The sequence below is a fragment of the Macaca thibetana genome, chromosome 11, assembly GCF_024542745.1.
Source record: "Macaca thibetana thibetana isolate TM-01 chromosome 11, ASM2454274v1, whole genome shotgun sequence".
NCBI classification, from domain to species: domain Eukaryota; kingdom Metazoa; phylum Chordata; class Mammalia; order Primates; family Cercopithecidae; genus Macaca; species Macaca thibetana.
The window spans coordinates 7,421,808-7,427,096 of record NC_065588.1 but is presented as its reverse complement, the minus strand read 5'-3'; the positions used below and the strand labels follow the sequence as shown (position 1 = coordinate 7,427,096).

General features: G+C 42.2%; 1 pseudogene across 1 annotated transcript; it reads right to left on the bottom strand.

Annotated features, from left to right (window-relative positions):
- Positions 1 to 1,236: 1,236 nt before the first annotated feature.
- Positions 1,237 to 5,089, bottom strand: LOC126931373 (eukaryotic translation initiation factor 4B-like; annotated as a pseudogene). Its single transcript, XR_007717839.1, has one exon. The product of XR_007717839.1 is annotated as a eukaryotic translation initiation factor 4B-like (transcript).
- Positions 5,090 to 5,289: the final 200 nt, after the last annotated feature.

The following is a 5,289-nucleotide window of genomic DNA, read 5'->3' as shown; positions in this document are numbered from 1 at the left end:
ATGGATAGATGTCAGGTTTCCAGGAGCTCCACCCAGACACCATCATAAGTACTCATTTGGGGAATCCAGATTGTTCATTGCGTAGCCCAGTGGCTTTTCAAGTATGTTTTGTGGACCTTCGGAGTCAGAAGAATTGGGGGTATTTTCACTTTTTGCCCTATTTACATGATTTTTCTAAACCATTTGAAAGTAAGTTGCAGACATTATTTTCTTTTTTAAATTCTTCAGCATTCATCTTTAAAACATGAGGACATTCTCCCACATAGCCATAATAGGAGAATATTATGACCTTAGATATTTTCACATCGAAGACATTCATAATTCCTAAATATCATTTATAACCATTCCACACTAAAAATGTCAATTGTCCCAAAATGTCTTTTATAGCTTTTTTAAAAATCCAGGATTCAAGTAGGTCTCCTGCAATGTAGAAGAATTCTCTTGCTTTTATTCCCCATTGTCTTTGAGAAGAATCCAGGTCAGTTGTCTTGATGAGGATCTCACATACTGCATGTGTATTTTTTTGTCCTCGTGGTCTCAATTAACTTGTTCAGGGAAACTGGCAGTCTACTACTTTGCTGAGAGTGCAAATTGAGGTCATCTTTCTGGAGGGAAATGGGTAATATATTTTAAAACTTTCACAGACTTAGGTTTAAATTAAGCTGGAGCCAGATTAGATTCAGGCTAAACACTTTTAGCAGGACTTTTCATAAATAATCCATGTATAATGCATTGCACCATCTTACTAGGCACATGATGTCAGATTGTCCCACTATTGATGATGTTAAATTTGTTCAGTTGGTTCAGATGGTGTCAGCCACATTTTACAAGTGTAACTTTCACCTAGAGGACATAGCATCCAATTATGATCCTTACCTGAATCAATCATTGGAAACTGCAAAATGTTGATTTCTAAATTCTATTACTCCTTCTACTTTTACTAACCAGAGTTTTCCTCTAAAAATAATTTTTCTCCCTCCACCCTTTCATCCCCCAGTCCACCCTGAGTATCACTGTAGACTCGGAATGTTAAAGATTCTATGTTTTTTTTTTAACCAATTGCCTTGATTATTCTTTTTGATACATAAATTGTCTCAAATTTGGCCAGTGAGAGCTCTCTCTAGTTGATTTTTGTATCCTTTTGACATATCAATATCATTTTTTGATCACTTGTTTACTTTCTGATGCAGAAAGAAGTCCCAGTTTCGCCTGGTATTTTGTTTGTTTGTTTGTTTGTTTGAACTTTAAAGATCAGATTTATTTGGAGAAAACAAAAAACCCACAACCCAAAGGATGGGATTTTACATCAAGACATCTCCCAGGTAATAAGTCTACAGATTACAAATCATTTTCATAGAAGATATTTTTGTACAAATTTTACATGTATTCAGGAGCGGGACATTAATCCCCATTTCTATTTTAATAGGGGGGACAAGGCAGGGGAGAGGGAAAAACAGTTTTGGATATAACTATTTGGAAGGAGAGTAGACATGAAGAGGGCAAACCCTAGCTTTTCATTATCTACAATCAATGGTTTTTCCTTTTTAAAAAAAAATTTTAAAAATAAATAAATAAATAAATAAACATTTCAATCTTCAACACTCTTTAAAAGCCCACTTCTTAGCTACTGGCCAATCCACACCAATTATTTAAATTCACTTGGTACACACCTTTGTCAACTGGGTAAATTATATTATGCCCACTGCTGCAGCACGCATAAACCAACACCCCTGCATGGATGAACAGGGCCTAATCTAGGACTGATGGGAGACGGGCTTGCAAACCAAGATCAAGGTGTCGTTTCTCTGCTAATACTGTCTACCAAGCCGATCCCTACAAAAATGCACATACAAGCAGGCAAGTTTAGCTACTGTGTTGCAAGAGAAACCAGGACCTTGTTAAATAGTTCTCTCCATTACCATTTATTCTCTCAAGGGAAGCTTTAAAAAAAATAATAAAGAAAAACAACACATTGCTCTGGCTACCTCATGAATCCAACAAGCATTGGTGTAGCATTTCAGTGGAGAAGGAAACGTGGGGGGGAAAAAACTCATCAAGGTTGTAAAAAAGGCTCCCAATTTAACTGTCCCTGTCTCTATTTATCCACCATCCAAGACCATCCATTATTCTAGAGCACTCTGATCTATAAAAGGGGTCAAAGCATCAGGAGCAGGCAAGGAGTGAGAACCAAAAGACATCAAGAAACCGATTTGCTTGAGAAAAGCAGCGATTCTTCCTTTCACAGCTCTCCATGGCTGAGAGAGAAAATGCCCAAGACATCATCTATGTGACTTAAGGGATTGCTTTTTGGGAGGTTAAGAGTAGCACGAAGAACTTAAGATGACCACAAGAGTCTAAGTTTTTAGTTTCAAGGTTTCAACAGAATGTGGATATATTCAAACTTTCAAAAAGGACAGTGTTTAGAAAGGGTAAAACTAGGACACAGAAAACACTGGGAATTACCACGACCCCCAAGTGCTTCCGGCTCCAGGAAATAACCGTTCATGTGTTTGCTGGAGGTCACACAATTTTCCCCTATTACCTGGTACAAAATGACTCATCACTTCCCAAAAGCTTCTTTTCAAACCACGATTTTCCCATTTATTTTGGTCCAATGCAGTCCTATTCTTTATGGCTTATAGTCTCACTCCCAGCTACCCCCCTGGGGGGGTTAAAAAAAAATTCCCCCTAGGCTGGCCCCCAAAACTCAGAATTAAATAAGAGGAGGGGCTGGCAGCCTCCTGGAGACTAAAACAACTTGAGGCTAAATCTACCTTTCCAAGAGTGGAAAATTTATTCAGATAATATTTTGAGAATTCATATATGCCACAATAGGATAAAAACTAAAAGGTAGAAATCTCACAATTTTCCTTCTACCTCCCTCCCCTACTGCCCAACCAGGTTCCAGACGTTATTATCACTGTCATTACCATTTCTGCTAAATGGAGGCCCCTAGGCACTAATCACACTGGCAACTGTGTGGTGACATAATGCACCACAACTCTTCCTCTAAAAAGCTGTAGTCCCTTTCTCTCTGGCTATATTGGCGATTCTCCAGTTACTTCAATACTTTAAAGGCTGCAGCAGCATGCAAAATAATTTCATTTTTTGTTTTTAAAAAAAGGTAAGAAAGGTCTTCAGGAGATGGTGAGTTTTATTTTGTCTTGTCTGGATAGAGGTTTTGATTTGCTCTCGAATGTTCCAGGGTGGAGAGAAACTAGGAGAAAGCACAGGATGTAGAGGTCTATTCGGCATAATCTCCCTCGTTTTCATCTTCACCATCAACAGAGAGAGCAGCATACTTGCTTGCAGAACTGAACTTCGAAGCTGGATTTTCCTCAGGTTTCTTTGGCTCAGGTGCAGATCTGGAGTCTTGATCCTTTTTGCCATCTTTCCTATCTGACTCCTTCCAAGTCTTTGTTCCCTCCCTCTCCTGGTCCACGGCTAGAGGTCTCAGTTTGGCCTTTTGGGACATTCATCCCATCTACTTTATTTTCATCTTTCCTTGCTGGTCCTTCCTCAGATGGTTGAGCTGGAGCTACTTTTCCCCCACCACTTGTAGGGGATTGCTGCTCTGCGTCTGAGCTCTGAGATCGAGCTGGAGGGTTAGAACTTCGCTTCACCCAAGCATTCTCCTTTGGTGGAGGGGCTGGCATTACCTTTAGGGGCTGATCAGGTTTGGGAGGTTTAGAAATTGGAGAGTGACAATCTTCCTCCTTATTGAGTGTTTCATTTTCTAGAGACTTCTCACTCTCTCTCCTTCGTGCATTTCTGCCAGATGTGGCGGAGGTCCCAGTCTGTGATGACTCACTTCCTGTCCTCGACCGTCGGTTCCTGAGTTTCTTCACTTCGCCAGCTTGGGTGTCTCTCCCGAGGCCGTCGTTCTAGTTTTGGCTCATCCAGCTGATGCTGCAACTTCTCTTGTTCCTTCTGTAGCAGTTCTTCTACTTCTCTTTCTCTAGCAGCTGTGTCAACAGGCTTTGCCCCTCCAAAGATAGAAGCAGCTCGACTGGACTGGGAGGTACTAGCAGAGGAATCATCTTCCTTAGGAGTACTCCGAGGCTTTAGATTCAGTTTGGGTCTTTGAGGGGGACCTCTGTCATCGCGCCTATAATCATCCCGAGAGTAATCATCTCTGGAGCTCCACGACCGATCATCCCGTCTGTCGTATCCGTCTTCATAGCGGTCCCCGCCTCCTCTGTAGTCATCATCCCTGCGATACCCACTGCCAAATGCTCTTCTGCCACTGCCTATCCGGGAATCATAGCCTCTGTCATAGTCTCTGCTGCCTCGGTCATCATAGCGATCCTGGCCACCATATCGATCCATATCCCGGCGTGGGCCATCCCGATACCCATCCCGATACCGGTCTGAATCATAACGATCTCGATACGTGTCTCCAAAGCTATCATCACCTCTTCTAGGTGGGTAGCCATCAAAGCTGTCTGTAGCAGGAGGAGCCCTCCAGTCTGTATCTGTTTTGTCAGAATCCCGATTTCTATCACAGCCAAAAGAACGATCATCCCTGTCTTTATCCTGTGCTTGATCAGCAACGTCCACTCGAATTCTCCTGTTACCTAGAGACTCTTCATTGAGACTCAGGGGACTGAGCAGGGAATCCAGGTCCTCAAATTCAGCATAACCAAAACCTTTCAACCTCTCTGGATTGCTGGGTTCACGTGGTAAACGCACTGCACTGATATTTAATCCTCTAAAGAATTCCTTAATTGACTCTTCTGTCACATCATAGGGTAGGTTCCCTAGAAAAGCAGTGTAGGGTGGCGATTTGGGAAGACGGCTCCGGTCGATATTGGGTTCCCGAGCAGCCCGTGGAGCAGTGGGAAGGATGGAACGGTCAATTGGAGGCGCCCTGTACACATCGTCGTCATTACTGTGCCACGTTGTTGAAACATCTCCTTCCAGATCATCCGTTTCATCAGCCCAGCTGACTGGTTTGGAAACATAGGTGCTTCCTCCACCAGTACCCCCATCCTCAGCCAAAAAGTCTGTTAGGGAGATAGTCTTCCCCTTCTTATTCTTCTTTTTTGCTGAGGCTGCCATGTTGGGAGAGGGAAAGAGAAGGCAAAAAAAAAGCTCGCCTGGTATTTTTTGTGCTCCACCTGTGGAGATATTTTTACCAAGGAGCCCCTTATATCAAGAATGATGTTTAGAAATCAAGATTTGGGCTCCAGAAGCAATGGCATCTTACTATTAGATGCCACTGCTTCCAGGACTTCTGGTACACAGAGCTAGGAAATACAATTTTTTAAAAATTGAGTTTATAATGAT